An 18,144-nucleotide genomic window follows, 5' to 3' on the forward strand; every position below is an offset into this window, starting at 1 on the left:
TCTTTTGGCCCCAGGTTCCGGGCCGTCTCACCCCCGTGCAGAGTTACCCGACCACACAGAGCGGGTAAGCCTTCTCCCCTCTGTCTTGATATAGTAATGCAGTGTTCTGAGATAACCCTCAGGTTTTGCAATGGATATCTACCACTGCTCCATCTCTCTTCCCTCCTTCCTGTCACCCTCACAGGGAGAGAAATCGAAGATATGCAGACAGTGCTGCCAGACATGATTCACAGCAGGCACAAACTCAGATTCCTTGGAAAGCCCTGATGAATGTGGCCCACCAATTTTGTCCCACAGAAACCGGTCGGCTAGAGAACGACCAAATCTAGTGCACAGTATGAACCGCACAGGCTATTCTCGTTCTGATTAAGGACCCCCTGCCTGAGTATCTAGGGGCCCTTCCTGTTTGAGGTGAACTACCTCCAGAGAGAACATCGATTGAAGAAAGTTCTTCACTGTTTTAACAACCCAAACCTGCACCTGCTCACCCAGAGAAAACCTATTAAAATTAACGTTTACTTTCATCTGGATGGCAGCTAACATGCAAAAACCAAGGCGGTAGAGCATGTGTCTTTTAGCACAACACAAGTGCAGAAGAGACGACTTGGAAAGCGCAATTAGTTTTATTGGCTTAAATGAAATTCCGACACCACCTTCAGAAGAAAGGAAGGACGAACTCGAAGGACAACCCGGTCATTATGAAACACAGTGAAGGGTGGCTTAACTGAAAGTGTCTGCAACTCACTCACTCTGCGAGCGGAAGTGACCGCAACTAAAAAACACAGTTTTAAGGGTTAACAGTCTCAAAGGACAAGAATGCAAAGGCTCAAATGGAGCACCCATTAGAACCTGGAGAACAAGGTTCAAATACCAACCGGGCACCCGGAAAGGTGACGGAGGGAACACATTAGTGAGCCCTTTCAGAAACTGAGAAATTAAAGGAATTTTAAAATAAGAACACTCCTCAGACGAGCGCTTAAATATGGACAGCGCCGCCAGGTAACCTTTAATGGTACCCACTTGCAAGCCCCTGTGGGCTAAAGAAAGCAAAAAAGAACGAACTACAGGAATGTCACGTGAAAAAGGATCCACATTCTGAACCCTGCACGAGTTGCAGAACTTTCTCCAACGGCAACGGTACAGGGACTTAGTTGCCGGCCGTCTGGCCGAAAGCAACACCTTCATCACATCTTTAGGGAGGTCCCAATCCTTCTACCTCAACCTTTCAGAAGCCAAGCGTGAAGGTTGAGGGATCTGACCTCTGGATGGAGAACCTGACCCCCCCCCCCCTCCCATGAGAGCAGATCGTCTCGGTAGGGAAGACGACGTGGAGGGCAGATGGACAAGTCGAGAAGGTCCGGGTACCACGTCCTCCTGGCCCTTGCTGGAGCAATGAGGATCATCCGGGAACCGAACCACCGTAACCTCTGCAGCACTTGCGGGATGACAGGGACTGGAGGAAACGCGTACAGCAGTGGGAATGACCACTCCACCATGAACGCGTCTCCCAAGGCTCCTCTTGGAGGAAATTCCAGCGAGCAGAACCTTTCGCACTTCCGGTTGACACTGGAGGCGAAGAGATCCACTTGAGGGGTCTCCCAAAGGGCAAAGATCTCCAGGAGAATCTCCTGAGCCAACTCCCACTCGTGAGAGATCGCGCTCTGCCTGCTCAAGAGCGTCCGCAGTCTCGTTTTCGTCTCTGGCCAGATGAACTGCCGAGATCGAAATTCCCTGCTGGATGGCCCAGAACCAGAGCTGCATCGCCTCCCTGCACAGAGGAAGTGACCCCACCTCCCCTTTTTGTTGAGGTAGTGCATGGCCACTGTGTTGTCTGTCAGAATCGGGACATTCTTTCCTTGCACAGTCGGCAGAAAAGCCTTCAGGACAAGCCTGACGGCCCTCAGCTCCAACAGACTGATATGGAGTCTGGACTCCGATGGAGACCAACGACCGCCGACTGTCAGCTCGTTGGCATGAGCTCCCCATCTCGCGAGGGACGCGTCCGTCACGATCATCACCTCCGGCTAGGGCAGCCAAAACAGAGCCCCAATCAGATTGCCTTCGACAGCCCACCACAGAAGGTCCTGGGCGACCGAGGGCGGCACCTGAACGAGGTCCGACATTCTGCTGGAGGACTGCAACCACTGGAGCTTGAGAGCCCATTGCAAAGATCTCATCCACAACCCGAAACTGAAAGTGCGAGTCACCAACAGCGAACCTCAGGTACTTCTTGTGCTTCGGATGGATCGGCACATGAAAATAAGTGTCCTTGAGGTCGAGAGACACCAACCAGTCCTGAAGTTGAAGGGCCTGGAGGACTTGAGAAAGAGTAACCATCTTGAGCTTGTCCTTCCTGAGGAGCTTGTTCAAACCGCGCAAGTCTATGATGAGTCTCAATCCTCCATCTTTCTTCGAAATCAAAAAATAAGGGGAATACCATCCCTTGTTTCTCTCCGCCACAGGGACCAGTTCTATAGCGCCTTTCTCCAGCAGGGATTGAATTTCCTGCGCAAGGAGCGGATCCTTCAAAGAGGTTCCCTGCTGGATTGTCGGGAGGCCTCTGCCGGGTAGGAAGACAGTAGCCGTGGGCTATGATCTCCAGAACCCACACATCTGAAGTAATGGCACGCCATTCTACAAGATGCTGCGCCAGCCTACCCCCAACCGGAGGAGCATGGGCCTCATGAGTGAGTTGAAGCGGCTGCGACAGTGCCTGAGGGCAAAGAGGCAACTGCTCGCGTGGCCTTGGCACCTCAAGTACCTTGTTTTCCACCTCTGGCACTCCTACGGTTGCCCCTTTGACTAGCAGCTCCTCTCGATTTACTAAAGGACAAGTAATATCAAAAGGAACCTCCCCTCCATTGCTGTCCCCTAGGACGAAAAGGCGGAGGTTGGCGGACTGCAGCACCCAACGACTTCGCTGCAGCTTTGGAGGTCTGCAACCTCTGAAGACTCGTCCGCTTTGCTGCCAAAAAGATGTTCACCATCAAAGGGCATGTTGAGGAGGCGGGCCTGCACATCAGGAGCAAAACCAGACTTCCGCAACCACGCAAACCTGGTATTACGGTGCTCGCCGCCATGGACCGGCTGACGCAATCAACCATGTCCAGACCCGACTGAACGGATTCACATATGGCATCCTTGCCATCCTGCACGATAGCAAGGAAACCATCCCGTTCCTCCCCTTCGGAAATATGATCAGCCGATAGGGAAATACAGTTCCACATTGTGCATGAAACGAGACAAGGCACAAACGGAGTTGGCAGCCTGAAGCGCCATACCCCCAGAAGAAAATACATTCTTTTCCCAGCCGTCAAAACGTTTGTCGTCCCTATCAGGAGGGATGCTAGGGTAAGACGCCTGCTTTGCAGGGGCCGTAGCCGCCTGCACCACCAAACTCTCCGGAGTAGGGTGCGTGGTCAAGTAGCAGGGGTCGCCACTGGCTGGGCGATATTTCTTCGGCAAGGACTTGCCCACTGCCGGGAGACTCACTGGAGCAGTCCAAGCCGCAGCCACCCTTCTCTGCAAGGCCCTATGGAATGGCAGCACCGGGTCAGTGTGAGGACCTTGGTCCAGGATATCAGTCAGGTCATCCTGCTGAAAATCGCCTGGGGGGGCGGAGGGTGGGATGGGTACTGACCACCCCAGGAAATCCGTGACCATCGACATCAGGCGCCGACAAGAGTCGTCGGCATGCGTGCCAGGCCCACCAAATTCCATCTCCGGAGAGGTGTCGCGCCCACTGGCGTCATGCAATGACTGGCGCAGGTCCTCAAGGTGGCTATAACCAGAAATAATGTCATCAGGGACCTCTGCAGGAACCACACCTTCCTCAGACCCCTCATCCACCTCAGAAATATAATCCAGAGGCTGGAAAGAGGGAACCGAAAAAGGACCAAAGGCATGTTTTGCCTTTGCCAGAGCCTTTCTAGGGGGTTCCCCCGTACCACGAAGCATCCCTGACAAAGCCGCCTCGAAAGGTGTCAAGGGCGTCGATGGAATCGACGTAGAGTGCGACGCCGACAGCTTCGACAGGCCTCGAGGGCGGCGTCAACTTCCTCGGAGGCGGGGCCTCGAGAGAGTCTGTCGAAGACCTCGGCGTCGATGTCTTCCTCGAAGACTTCACAGGTTCACGCGGTCTCGATGGCGTCGAGGACCGGGACCTGGAACGGGCCTGTCTAGAGCGACCATCCTTGTCCGACCGGGACCTCGAAGGCGCCCTGTGGTCGCGACGACTGTTCGAGCCCGAAGGCGTACAAGCGGTGTCTCTAGCACGGCCACGACCGGCGTCCTCAGACAGCGCAGACGGACCGGAGCCCTGCGATTGAAAAGTCACCAACATCTCCTTTCGGAAGGAATCGCATTCCTCAGGAGTGGAATGCTTATTGGGACAAGCAACACGCTGACGGGCAGAGTCCTCGGAAGAGGACGGGGATGGCGACCGGTGACTGCGCTTCCTGGAGTGCCTCGAAGAGGCAGAGGAATGGCGGGACTGACTCCCAGACCGAGAACCCCCCCCGACTCCCAAAGACGATGCAGAGAGTCGCCCCTCGAATCGTCCTTCGAAAGACCAGTGGAACGCGACTTCCGGGGCTTGGCCACCTTACCGACCGACAGCTTCTTCTTACGCGCCCGCAAGGCCTTCGATGTGAGCGATTGCCAGTCGACACAGTCGTCCGTATCATGGTCCTCCCCGAGGCACCAGAGGCAAGCATCGTGCGTATCCGTCAGCGACATCTTGGACCTGCACACCCGACACTTCTTAAACCCAGACCGCGGGGTGGAAGAAGCCGAAGACGACATGCTTACAAGTAGCAACGAAGAAACAGGTTCGAAAAACCGAAAGAACAGGATTCAGTAGAATCTAGGCACGCGGAGATCTCCGAAGCGAACACGTTCGTGGAAAAAACAGAACTGAGGCTACGGACGTCGTGCGTCCTACTTGGAACATCCGGTGACGTCGGCTCGACGTAGGCCCTCGAGGACAGCGTATCGACGCAGGAAGATTTTCCGAAGCAGCACAGCTGTGGTGATTACTGTCAGATATGGAATACGTCGGAGGACCCAATCCCCTCGAAATGAAGTTACTCAAGTGTAGGTCTTTAGTACTGGTGGCCCTACAGATACACATTTGACTTCTGGGCAATATAATTGAGGAATATTCAAATATTTAAAGCAAAACCAGTATTGCATGCCCAACATTTTTGGAGGGAAATAGGACAGCACAAACTTTAAGCGGCCATTCAGTGCCGAGTCTGCCTACCCAGCAACCTTCCAGAGTTGGACAGTGTTGGGGAGAAAGTTCATTTTAGTGCTGAATTCCTCCTAGCTTAGAAACCCTCAGCTCTTTTGCTGGACTTTATGATGTTTAAATTTTAACCCTGGAGGGAGCCCTTCATCTCACTCTCGTGTGTTTTGACCCAATTTGGATTAGGTTTCCTTTGTTTTTGGAGTCTGACAAACTCCATAGTCATCTACTTTTGGTATTGTGACAGCACCTTCAGTGCAGTGTGAGAAATACTGCAGATTTCTCATAAGGTTTAAATACCTATTCTTGTGTGAACTGCTGTTCACAAGAATAGTAAAGTGAAATTGACTTTACTTACCTTTTCTCTTCGTAGGTCCAGCACACACCATCTTTTGTGGAGTGCTGGGGGTTACTTAGTAGCCCCTTTTCCTAATTACTCATGCAACATGTTTTGTGTTATCCTCACTACTTTCAATGGCTGGTGGCAGTGGTTTAATTTTCCAACCATTTTGCTTTTCTACTGCAGGCTGACTCCTCAGCTACGGTATAGCACCCATGGGTGACCATTTTGTCAAAATGACCCAAGTCTTTTTTCCCCCCATTTTCTGTTTGTGAGGTCTTTCTAGTTTTACTCTGCGCGCCAAACCAGGTTTGAGCCCTTTGTTCATTTTGCCTTTGGCGGGCTTCAGTACTGAAACCAGTCTCTGGCTCCACTGTCTGGAAGGGCAGGAAGTGAGGGAGGTTCACGAAACTCTGTCCTTTGTCTTTAGGAAGGCCTGAATGCACCCAGTCCCGGCTGGCTGGCTGGCTGTCCTTGCTGTTTGAGCGACAGCTAGGCTGTGCATGAATGGGAGAAACCTGCTTAAAAGGCGAGGGTTTTGGGACTGAAGACAGTTGACCTCTAGGAAGAACCCGAAGAAACTTAAAGCATGATGCATCCTCCTGGACCATTGAGCTGCCCTGTGAAGCCCTCCTGCTGTGGTGAAATTCCTTTTTCTGATCAACGAGAAGCTCTGGAAGGGACTACTACGTCGCTGGGTTAGTGGGGCCAACTAACCCAGAGGCGTATTCCATTGGAATACCTTCCCCGACTGGCTGTAGTACTTTGCTGCTGCAGGAACAGAGTGTCAGGAGTAGAGAAATCCATAGAAGAGTGCAATATCTGATCCAGCCAGAAGCTCCAAGAGTCTACCCAGGACACCCCAGAAGCAGGACAACCAGAGCTCGAGTCCCCCTCACAAGAGTGCATAACTCAAGGAGTGAAGGAAGCCCAACAGGTATTTAAGATCCATGGTGGTGCAGTTTACCGAGCGCTGAAACCACAAAGTGCCGCTGATCCAAAAAGAGCCTGTAGCTGCCACCGACCCTCGAATTGCTGCGGCAGGAGTCCCCAGACGTGCTTCCTCTTGTTCCCACGACCGCGGACCATGAACACAGGATCTGCATCGCTGCAACCAGACAGAAGCCAGCTGGACCACTCTTCCTCTGACCAAAGGTACTGTTCTGACTTGGCGTACTTGCCTTAGTATCTCGGTTGAGACTTGCAGTAGCTGCTTTGCTAGAGTGGAGTTCAGCTCTACACTTCACAAGTGTAACAGCTTGTGACCCTACAGTGATTTTTCTTACAAACTCCAACTTTGGGCAAGACTTACTATCCAAGAAATGCCTCAGCTCCGTTGACTTTGCTCCAATTGACTTTGGCTGTCCTGGCTCCCTGCAGACCCTTCTAGTCCTTTTTACCTTTGGTACTTATTGCCCCTCATAGGTGATACATTGGTTTAAACTAATATTCCTGGGAAAGGTTTTTATCTATACTTTAAGATTTAAAATGCTCACATGCTCTGAGAACCGGTTTAACCTTTTTCCTTCCCTTAACCTTTAAACAAACTCCAGAATCTACAAAGTGTACTAGTTATGTTAAAGGTACTAATATAGCGCACGGTCACCAATGGAATTGGTCCCCAGGCGCTCTGGCGGATCTGTAAACAGGAAGGACGAGTAGGGTTAGTCGGGAGCAGCAGAGTGCGAGAAGTGATGTGCTGTTGGCAGCTTCAGCTCGGTATACACCGAGTACTGGGCTTTGGAGCTAGTATCGGATCGGGTGCGACCGAGTGCTGTAGGTGATGTTTATGTGTTGTTGATGCGGTGTGGTAAAGTGCATGCGATTGCTGGGAGAGAGATGGTTGTGTGGCTTTCTGTGGTTTAAGTATGCAGAAGATTGAGGGTTGGGTTAGTAGGGTCTGTGTCCTGATTTAGGTACTACTGATTCTGTTAAGAGTTGTATCCCTGCGGGTTGATGCTGGTTCCTCATGGGCCGACTCACTTTGTTGGTGCTGCGCTGACCCCGTGGCATCATAGGGAGTATTGTTTGGATTGATGGGTGTGTCTGAACCTTTCTTCGGGTGTGGGACTGGGTTGGTAATATCTCTATTCTCGTTATCTAGAGAGACACTGGTCACTTGAGGTTTTGAATGGTTCTGGGTCGGAGTGGTGTTGATGTGGTGTTCTAGTGCTTCCGTCTTGGTGAGCCTGTGTATTCACTCGTTCATTTCCTCCTGTCATGACTGTCTTTCTGTTGGTTCTTTGGATTCTGTGGGTGAACATCCTTGGGGCTGTATAGTTGTAGTATTGTGTGATGGGACATTGTGCTTCCGCTGTGTAGTAGGTGTACAGTGTGTAATGATGAACCATTCTGTTTCTCACCAACTGGATTGGGGCTCGTGGTGTGGTGCTTCCTTTCCCTCGGTCTGTTGGGAATGGCTATAGTTTAAGGTTATGGTCCTCTTGATGATTCTTCCTAGTGTTTGTCTTTGTCTTGCTATGTATACGGTCTTTGGTCGTATTGCAGCTGTTTCCCGGTTAGTCTTTTAGTATGTCGTGGGATATTTTCATGAGGGTTTTTCCCATTGATGGCTTGGTGTGGATCCGGATCTCTCTCTACGTTCGTGGATGTTTTAGTTGTTCGTGCCCCTGTGGCTTGTCTTTCTAGTTACGACGTGAAGAGCCATGTTTTCAGTAGTTTCCTGAACAGTAGGTGGTTTTTAGTGTTACGTATGTACTTTGGTAGGTCGTTCGAGGTTTTCGGGGCTTGGTGCATGAAGGAGGATCCTGCAAGCTTTCTTTTGTTGTAGGGTTTCGGTTCCAGGTGGATGTCCATGCTTTATCTGAGCGTTCTTGTTGGTTGATGTAGGCGCAGTTTGTCTCTCAGGAACTCAGCGCCTTCGTTGTGTACCGCTCTGTGCGTGATACACATTGTTTAGAATTTTATTAGTTGTTTTATTGGCAGCCAATGTAGTGTTTTCAGCGTTGGTGTGTGGTGTTCGGGGTAGTTTCAGAAGCTTTCGAGCTGCTGCATTTCTAACGCGTTGTAGTTTTTTTTTCTGCAGTTGTTCCGCGTAGTCTACTCGGGACATGACTAGGGCGATGGTGATTTTGTTGGCGAACGATCGTAATGGTAGGATCTCTTTGCCGCTCGCAGGAGTAAGAAGCTCTTCTTGAGAAGGGCGTTTACTTGTGGCTCCAGCTTGAGATCATTGTCCATTAGAATCCCCAGGTTTTATGATATACTAGTGATAAATAAATGCCATTACTTTCCTAGTTAGTGAAGTCACCTCAGGATGTAGGAAGTGGTGTGTAAGAATCATCTTGAAAGAAGATCTACTAGCTTTGTATTGATTCTGAACAAGTATTTAAAAAAGTGTTTGATTGCTACACATTGCCCTTATAAAGAAAGCTTATTTAAAAACTATTGTTAAATAATTATTTATAACAAACCTTGAGTATAATTGTTACTTGGCTACGTGCATTTGTGAATTTCATTGCTACAGCTCACATTTACCCCTCTTGAAATAAGCCTGGTTGCTCAGTCACACTACCAACTTGTGTTGGACAAGCCGATACCAATAGGTGGGTTAGCGAATACCAAGGGGACATGGGTTGTGTAGTCTCCCAGAGGGTAACTACATCAATTCTTTCCTAACAGAAATCATGAAAAGAAGCCCGCTACAACCTCCAGGACTTTTAATTGCCCGGTGAAGCCCTGCTGCTGTGCTGACTTTTTTGTATCGACAGAAGGTTTGGCCGGAATGTCTTCTCCGCTTGGGCTGGTTGGACCAACTAGCTCGTGATGAACTCCACTTTGGCTTAATCCCAGACTTGCTGTGCCTCTCCAGTTGTCCAGAAGCCCAATGCCAGGGGTCGAGTCCATAACAGAGTGCAAAGTCATCCGCAGAACAAATCCAGCCAAAATCTCCAGGAGCCTCCTAAGGACACTCCGAAAGCAGGATATCCCGATCCAGAGTCCCCTCACCAGAGTCCAGGACCGAGGGAGCAAGGAATGTTCTACCGGAGATATCCATCTGCATCAGTGCTGTTTTTGAGGTGCTGAAACCGCAAAGTGCTGCTGAATCGAAGAGAGCCTGTAGCAGCTGAAGTCCTTCCAGAGTACTGCTACAGGAGACTGCCAGACGTCCTCCCACTTGTCCCCACGACTGAGGCTCAGGAACATGGGTCTGCTTAGCTGTAGCATGACGAAATCCAGCTGGACCACTTTCTTCAAACCAGTGGTACTTTTTTTGGGCTTGGGATACTTACCTCATTGCCCAAAGTCGTGTTTTCTCACTTGAGAATGATATTGGCATACCTTTTCTGAGTTGAGTTTCGACTCCCCTTGCACAGGCTTCAGTGATTTCCTTGAACTATTTGACTTTGTGAAAGACTATCCAAGAAGTGCATCATAACTATAGATTTTGTCCAATTGACTTTGGCTGTCCTGGCTCCCTAAAGGCACCCTTCAAATCTATTGACTTTGGTATTGCATGTCCCTTCAGAGATTGTAATTTGTTGAACACTTAACTGCTGGGAAAGGCTTACCTACACTTCATTAAAGGATTCAAACTGTCTTCCTGTTCTGAGAAAGTATGTTCTAACCTTTCTATTTTTGCCTAACCCTTCCTTCCTGAAACCCAAAATCTAAAAACTATATTTGTGTCTATGATAAATGCAATACTATCCTGGTTATTGAGGTCACGTCAGGGTGTAGGAGAAATATATTAGCATAACCAAAGTGACCTCACCAACTTTATGGATTTTGAAGAGCGATTCCAAAGTTTGCTTTACTGTTACAATTTCTTTTTAAAGAATGCTCAACTAAAACTTGTGTAAATACATTACTCACCATAATCTGATTTCTGATGCTTGTGTCTGCTTAGATTCACATGCTATGCATAGGCCGACATCTAGTTAAAGCTGCGGAGTATTGCGGTTTTCAAAACTCGAAAAGGGACGTCGACAAGGCGTGCCAGTAATACTATCCCTAGTGTGACGTCCACTCTATCCATGGTCCTTCACGCGTATAACTGAATCCTAGAGTGCAAGTGTTCCTGTGTTAATTGTATTGATGGATTTCATCTGTACAGCTCTACAGCTCACATTCACCCCTCTTGAGCTAGGCCTGGCTGTTCAATCGCACTACCAACTTTTGTAGTACAGACCAAAAGGTGGGTGACCTAAAACCAAGCAAATAAGTCTTGTGTAGTCTCACACAGTGTGACTGCAACAATTCTTACCCAACAATCCTGGAAGAAGCCGTAGGAGCCAAGAATCCTGTCCAGCTGCAAGACTTGCAAGGAGACCAGAGATCCATTGGAAGAAGGCCTGGCTACCAACTTCTGCTGTCCTGGTAGAGTCATGTCTTGTTGAAGATCACACCTGGAAAGATTTGTGAACCGCCCAGCTCAGAGTTTGGGCTACCATGCTGCAGAAATCATTGTTCCGAGTTGAGGCCTGGAACTTGTAGCATCGTTAGCTTGTCCTAGAAGACTCAGCTCTACGAAGTTGGTCCTAGCATCAAGGGCACCTGAGATAGAAGGCAAAGTCTGAACAAGGCAAGCGAATCCCCTTGCATCACTGTGCATCGGTGGCCGTTGTCTAAAACTACTCACCTGCGTCCGGTCCTGTCCTGAGAGGAGCCCTGCATATAGTTCTTTTGCATTTTTTTCGACTGGAAGACCTTGCACAAGCATTAGTTGCAGACTGGAGAAGTGCTGGAACCTGCAGCCCCTGGGGATCAAGGCGACCCTTGAACCTCTTCAGGAGACCTGCCAAGTCCTACAAAGAATCGGAATATGGGGGTGGGTGGTAGCGCTACTTACATGAACCCCTAACTCCCCCTCAAAGGTTGAGAACTTTTGTAATAGTTTGGGTTTGCCATTGCTTGTTCGCACAATCACTCTGAAAGTTGGGGGCACGTTTGTTAGTTAGAATAACTTGTCCCATAACCCTTGGAACTGTTTATGGGACCGCAGAGACCTTGCCTTCATTTTATCCACTGTATGGAACTTTGATGGACGTTTGTGCAAAAGGCCCCATACATGATATATATATTTTATTTTTATCACGCCCATAAGCGTTTCAGGGCACGACGAAGCAAGGGGGGAACAAAACAACAATCTACTAGGCCCAGTGACATTGAGAACGTGCAAGTGAATGGAAAAGGGAGGAGGGATAGTGCAAGGGGCAGGGGAGGAGTGGCAAAGTGCTGAACAGGTGATAAACTAAAATCGGTAGTGCTGCCAGTAGGTGACAAGTGCAAAATAAGGCGCAGACAACTGGAGTCTAATAAGTGCAGAAAAGGGACTGTAGGCTTGCAGATACAGACCCACGTGCAAGGGATGCCAGGAGGCAGTGCGGGTGTGCGGCTGGGTGGGCAGGGACCTGGGCCTGAAATCAGAGGTTAGCCAGGTGCCCGGTACAGAAACCGACAGATCAGCAGGGGAGAGGAAGAGAGAAGGCAGAAGCAAAGAGGAAGGTCTTGAGGTGCTTACGAAACCGAAGATGGTGGTCCTCAAGTTTCAAAGAGGCTGTTCCAGAGGGAGGCCCCAGACAAAGATGGAGATCTCCCCCACCCCCGCCAACTCGTTGCTTGGAGAAGTGATTGACGCTGAGGGAGTTGGAGGTGTAAGAGCGAGGAGCTCAAGTAGGAAGGTATTTCTGAAGGGAGAGTTGAAGGTATTGCCTTGGGGACAATGCAAAGGGTCTTGAACTTAATCCTTCCACCCACAGGGAGCCAGTGAAGAGATTTCACGGCTGGAGAGATACTATCCCTGGGCTTGCAGCCAAGGACATCTCTCGCAGTCCTGTTCTGGATGAGTTGCAGAGACTAGTAGCAGGCAGATTTAGGAAACGGCTGTTGCAGTAGTCCACCCTAGTGAGAACAAGAGCTCTAGAGACGGTGAGCTTCGAGGGGAGCGTGGGGGGGTAAGGAACAAGTTACTTACCTGTAACTGTTGTTCTCCAGCATGGGTCTGGCATGGATTCACATGCTCATGAATATTCCCCGTCGTCAGGCTGGGAATCCTCGGTAAAGAAAAAACCAGTATCAGTTTCGTTTCTGATCTGTCTTTCGTAGTAATAACCAATCACTGGTCTCTGCGTCATACTGACCACAGCCAATGACTGCCCTCTACCTAAGCACCGCCTCTGGCAGCCATCTTCAGATTTGGAAGCACGTGAAGTGGCAGTATGACCAAGTGAAGAGCCGCAGAGGGGTAGGCGGGAGGGTTCGCATGTGAATCCATGCCAGACCCATGCTGGAGAACAACAGTTACAGGTAAGTAACTTGTTCCTTCTCCAGCATGGGGTCTGGCATGGATTCACATGCTCATGAATAAAGAATACATAGCAGTACACACATGCACAACCACGGGAGGTGGCAAAGGCTCAACATTAAGCATCACATCAACTCAACATTAAGCATCTTACCTCCTCACCAGGCTCACCTCAGGCGAACAGGTTGCGCAGCACTGCTTGGCCGACCCTGGACTCCTCCCTGGAATCCCGGTCGACGCAGTAGAATTTCGTGAAGGTGTGCGTCGACCTCCACGTAGCAGCCCTGCATATGTCCAGCAGGGGCACACCAGATAGGAACGCCGTGGTAGCTGCGATCGCTCTGGTGGAATGGGCTCTCGGACGGCCAGGCAGCGGTCGGTTTGCCAACCGGTGACAGTACATGATACAGCCGGAGAGCCATCTGGAGATGGAAGCCTTCGAGAGAGCCTTCCCCTGATTGACAGGTCCAAAGTTCACAAAGAGTTGTGACGTCTTCCGAAAACCTTTCGTGCGGTCCACGTAGAACTTCAGCGCTCTAGCTACATCCAGCGAGTGCAAAGTCCTCTCAGCCGGCGACGAAGGCGACGGGAAGAACACAGGTAACACCAAGGGTTCGTTGAGATGAAAGTCCGACGGTACCTTGGGCATGAAGGAGGGGTGCGTCCTGAGCACTACCCTCGTGTCGTGGAAAGTCAAGTACGGGGCCTTGCAGGAAAGGGCCTGGATCTCTCCCACTCGTCGTGCGGAGGTGATGGCCACGAGAAAAGCTGTTTTCCACGATAGAAACTTCAACGGGGCCGAGTGCAGAGGCTCGAACGGAGGTCCCATGAGTTTGGTCAGCACCACGTTGAGCTCCCACGCCGGGGCCGGAGCCTTCACCGGCGGGAACGATCTGAACAGTCCCTTCATGAACTCTTTCACCAGACGATGAGACCACAAGGACGTCCGGCCCGTGGTTCTGGTGTATCGGGAGATCGCAGCAAGATGAATCTTGATGGACGCGTGTGCCAGACCAGCTTTGGCCAGCGTCAGCAGGTACGGCAGCACTTGGGGAGCCGTAATCCGTAGAGGGTTAACCTTCTGTGCGTGGCACCAGACAGAGAACCTCTTCCATTTGTGTCCGTAGCATTTAAGAGTCGAGGACGCCCTGGCCTTTGCAAGAACCTCTCTGCAATCGGCCGGTATGTCGTATCCTCCAAACTCTAGCGCTGCAGGAGCCAGGCCTGCAAGTTCAGCGACTTCGGGTCGTGGTGGAGGATGGCGCCTCCTTCCCTGGAGAGTAGATCCGCGTCCGCCGGCAGCTTGATTGGCGGGGACGCCGACAAGTCCAGAAGGTCCGGGAACCATATCTGCCTCGGCCACGCAGGTGCGACGAGGATCATCCTGCACCGTGACCTCTTGAGCTGGTTGACGAGCCGGATTAGCAGAGGCAAGGGAGGGAACGCGTAGAGGAACAGGCCCTCCCAGGGGAACGAGAAAGCATCGCCCATGCTCCTCGTCTGGGGAAACCTGCTGGCGAACCTCCGGCACTTGGTGTTCGTCGCCGTCGCGAACAGGTCGATCTGGGGTGTGCCCCACCGTCGGAAGAGGCGATCCACCAGATCCTGCCGTAGTTCCCACTCGTGGCACGAGCGCAGCTCCCTGCTGAGTGAGTCGGCGATGGTGTTTTTTATCCCTGCCAGATGAAACGGCACCAGAAGAATCCCTTGGGCGACGGCCCAATGCCACAGGTCCTGCGCCTCCTTGGACAGCGCTGGGGACCTGGTTCCGCCCTGTTTCCTGATGTAAAACATGGTGGTGGTGTTGTCGGTGAAGATCCTCACCACCTTGCCCTTGAGGGACGGAAGGAAGGACCTGAGGGCCCAAAACACTGCACGGAGCTCCAGGACGTTGATATGCAGGGACTTCTCCGTCGGGAGCCAGAGTCCCCTTGCGTGCAGATTTTCGGTGTGCGCTCCCCACCCTTCTAGGGAGGCATCCGTGGTCACAGTCACCTGGTGGGCTGGGGTCTGGAAGTCCATGCCCGCCGTCAGATGCGCGCGGGTGCCCCACCACCGTATCGCTCGTCGGAAACTCTCGTCGAGCTTGATCCTTTCCTCGAAGCTGCCCGTCGTCTGGATCCAGCGCGCATCCAGGAACTCTTGCAACGGGCGCATCCGGAGCCTGCACATGGGAATGAGGTAGATGCAGGAAGACATCATCCCGAGGAGGGACTTGATGGACCTCACCTTGGCCGCGTCGGCCACCAACATCCGTTGCACCTTGCCCAAGATGGTCCTGGTCCTCTCCTCCGACGGGGAGGCCAGAAGGGACACTGTGTCGAGCCTCGCTCCCAGAAACAGTGCGACTTGCGCGGGCACCAGGTGGGATTTGGCGTAGTTCACGGAGAATCCCAGGTCCGTGAGGAGTTGGACGGTCCTTGCCGTGTGGACCACGGCGAGCTCCCTCGTCTTGGCGCGGATGAGCCAGTCGTCCAGGTAGGGGTAGACGTGAATCCCCTCGCGGCGCAGCTGCGCCGCCACCGGTGCGAGGCACTTGGTGAAAACCCTGGGTGCCGACCGCAGTCCGAAGGGAAGGGCTTTGAACTGGTAATGACGCCCTTGGACCACGAATCTGAGGAATTTTCGGTGCCCCTTTAGGATGGGAATGTGGAAGTAGGCATCCTCCAAATCCAACGACGATAGGAAGTCTCCTTCCTCCAGCTGACCCAGGACGTGCTGGAGGGTGACCATCCGGAACTTCTGCGCCTTGATGAACTTGTTCAGGCGTCGCAGGTCCAGGATGGGGCGCCATCCTCCCGTCTTCTTCTTCACGAGGAAGTAACGCGAGTAGACTCCGGAGCCCCGAAGCCTCTTTGGGACGAGTTCGATGGCGCCCTTTCTGAGCATCGCCTTTACCTCCAGGAGAAGTTGAGGGACGTGAAGTTCTTTCCTGGCCACGGGGGGGACGCGCGGGCACCTTCTTTGAAACTCGAGCGCGTGGCCCCGGGCCAGGGCGTCCAGCACCCAACGGTCGGTGGAGATGGACTCCCACACGCTGACGAAGCCCGCCAGCCGGCCTCCCACCGGGGTGCTTCGGTGGGGGCCCGACCCCACGGCCGGTTCAATCCTGCTTGGACGCGGCCTTGCCGCCTTGGCCTCCTTGGCGACGACGGCGGGGGCCGCCAGACTTGCCTCGTCCTCTGTAGGCCTCTTGCGACGACGAGCGGGCCGCTTGACGGTAGGAAGCGAAACCGCCGCCGGAACCTTTGGAGGCGCCCTTGCCTCCGCCGCTCCGAAAGGGCGTCCGCCGTTGCTGCAGCACTCCAAGGGCCCGGGCCGTCTCAGTATCCGCCTTGATGGCCTGAAGGGAATCGTCCACTGTCTTCCCAAACAGGTTGTTCCCGTCGAAGGGCATGTCCAGGACCCTGTTCTGGACGTCCTGCCGAAAGTCCGTAGCCTTGAGCCATCCGCGACGTCGAAGGCAAACGCCGTTGCCCATCTGGCGGAACCCAGTGTCGGCGATGTCCGTCGCCACGGTGATGGCGTGGTCCGAGGCCACCTCACCTTCCTGCAGGATCTCAAGGGCCTCCGCCCTCTTGTCGTCCGGCAGAAAATCCAGCAGGGGAGCTATCTTGTACCAGAGTTCCCTGTCGTAGCGGGCCACGATAGCCAAGGCGTTGGCCGCTTTAATCGTCGTCGCCGCCGACGAGATGACTCTGCGTCCCATGGCATCCAATTTCTTTCCCTCGCCGTCCGGCGGGGAAGTCGACGTGGAGGCCGCACCCCCCCCCCGCTTTCTTCCTGGCTGCCGCGGAGACGACGGAGTCCGGGGTAGGCTGCGCCCGGAGGCATAGGGGGGCCGAGTCCGGGACCCGGTACTTTTTCTCGTACCGGTCTCTTTTCGCTGGCGTCGTGGAAGGGTTCTTGAGGAGGGAAAGGCCCTCATCCCAAATGTCGTCCAACAGAGGCACTGCGAGGACCGTCTTCCTCTTGGTCTCGCGCCGTTGGTAAAGGAAGCCTTCCTTTTTCTTCTCCTCAGGGCAGAGTTGGAAAAGCTCGGATGCCCTGGCGATCATTGAGTGGAACGATCCAATCTCGTCGGGCGGAGAAGCCCTGGGGGGAGGCGACGACGGAAAATCCTCGTCGTATGCCTCGTCGTCCGTACCCGTCGCTGCCGTGTCAGTCCCCGTATCATCCCCTCGGGTGGACGGGGAGGAGGGCTGGACGGGGCGCGACGGTTGAAAAGGAGGCGGTGGATGGATCCTTCTTTTCTTGGTAGGGGGAACACCAGAAGGTCCCGGTTCTGGATCCCCCGACGGGAGAGGTTCCTCCGTCGGTAACGGTAGTCTCGTCCTTATCTCGGAGCATAAGGACTGTATAGCCAACAAAATGGCCGCTGAGTTGTCTTGCGGCGCTGGCAGAGGGGAATCCGACGGGCGAGCAGGGGCCCCGTCGGTATCCTCGACGATGTCGTCGTCGTCACCTGCGTCGGGGCCCATTCCGACGGGCTGGTCTTGTTCCACGCCTAGGCCGTGGCTTAAGACCTCGATCAGTTCCTCTTCTGAGGTTGAGGCCGAATCTACGACGACGCCCTGCCCCCCCTTCTTCCCCACGGAGGGTTTCACGGGGGTCCTATCGATGGGCACGAAAGAAGACTCCCTCCGGGGAGGCAGGGAGATTCTGGGCCCCGAGGCCGCCACCACTGGTGCAGCCTCCACAGGCTGGGCCAGGGCCGCCGCGACCGTTTCGATAGAGGGCTTGGTCGAATGGATCAAGGCCTTCACCACCTTAGGTGCGCTCACCGCCTTATCCTTGAGGGAGGGGGCACTGCCACGCTCCTCCTCTGCCTTAGAGCTCGACCGGGGTCTCTCCAGGAGCTTCGCCGGGTGCTCGGCCTTCCTCTTACCCGACCCAGAGCGTTGGCTCGTGGTTGATGGTGCCGGGGAGGGTGCGCCCTGCCTGGCGCCCGTAGAGCCCGACCGTTCGGCGCTCCCGGTGCCAGCGGACTCGCGGTGCTTGGCCTTATGTTGGGCCCCCGTCGCCGGGGCGCCCTCAAAGGTCTTAGAAGACCGCTCAGATTTCTTCTTCTTCTCGCCAGACGGGCTCTTACCCTCCAGCCAGCTGGCGAGACGTTGATGGCGGTCCTTCATGGTCCGTTCCGACATGTTGCCGCAAAACGCACAGTCCTTCTCCACGTGCGTCTTGTCCCCATGAAGGCAGTAAAGGCAGAAAGAGTGTTCGTCCTCCTTGAAGACGTTCTGCAGCTGGCATCCAGGGCAGGCCCTGAACAGCTTTCCGGGCGTCGAG

At 53.2% G+C, this 18,144-nt stretch overlaps 1 protein-coding gene across 1 annotated transcript in view; it reads right to left on the minus strand.

The window, feature by feature from the left end:
- The window catches only part of IPO7 (importin 7), a 1,018,209-nt gene that overhangs the window by 490,688 nt on the left and 509,377 nt on the right, over positions 1 to 18,144 (minus strand). The window lies entirely within an intron of this gene.

This window comes from Ambystoma mexicanum, chromosome 11 (genome assembly GCF_040938575.1).
Source record: "Ambystoma mexicanum isolate Mex_15411 chromosome 11, UKY_AmexF1_1, whole genome shotgun sequence".
In the NCBI taxonomy this organism is placed as follows: Eukaryota; Metazoa; Chordata; class Amphibia; order Caudata; family Ambystomatidae; genus Ambystoma; species Ambystoma mexicanum.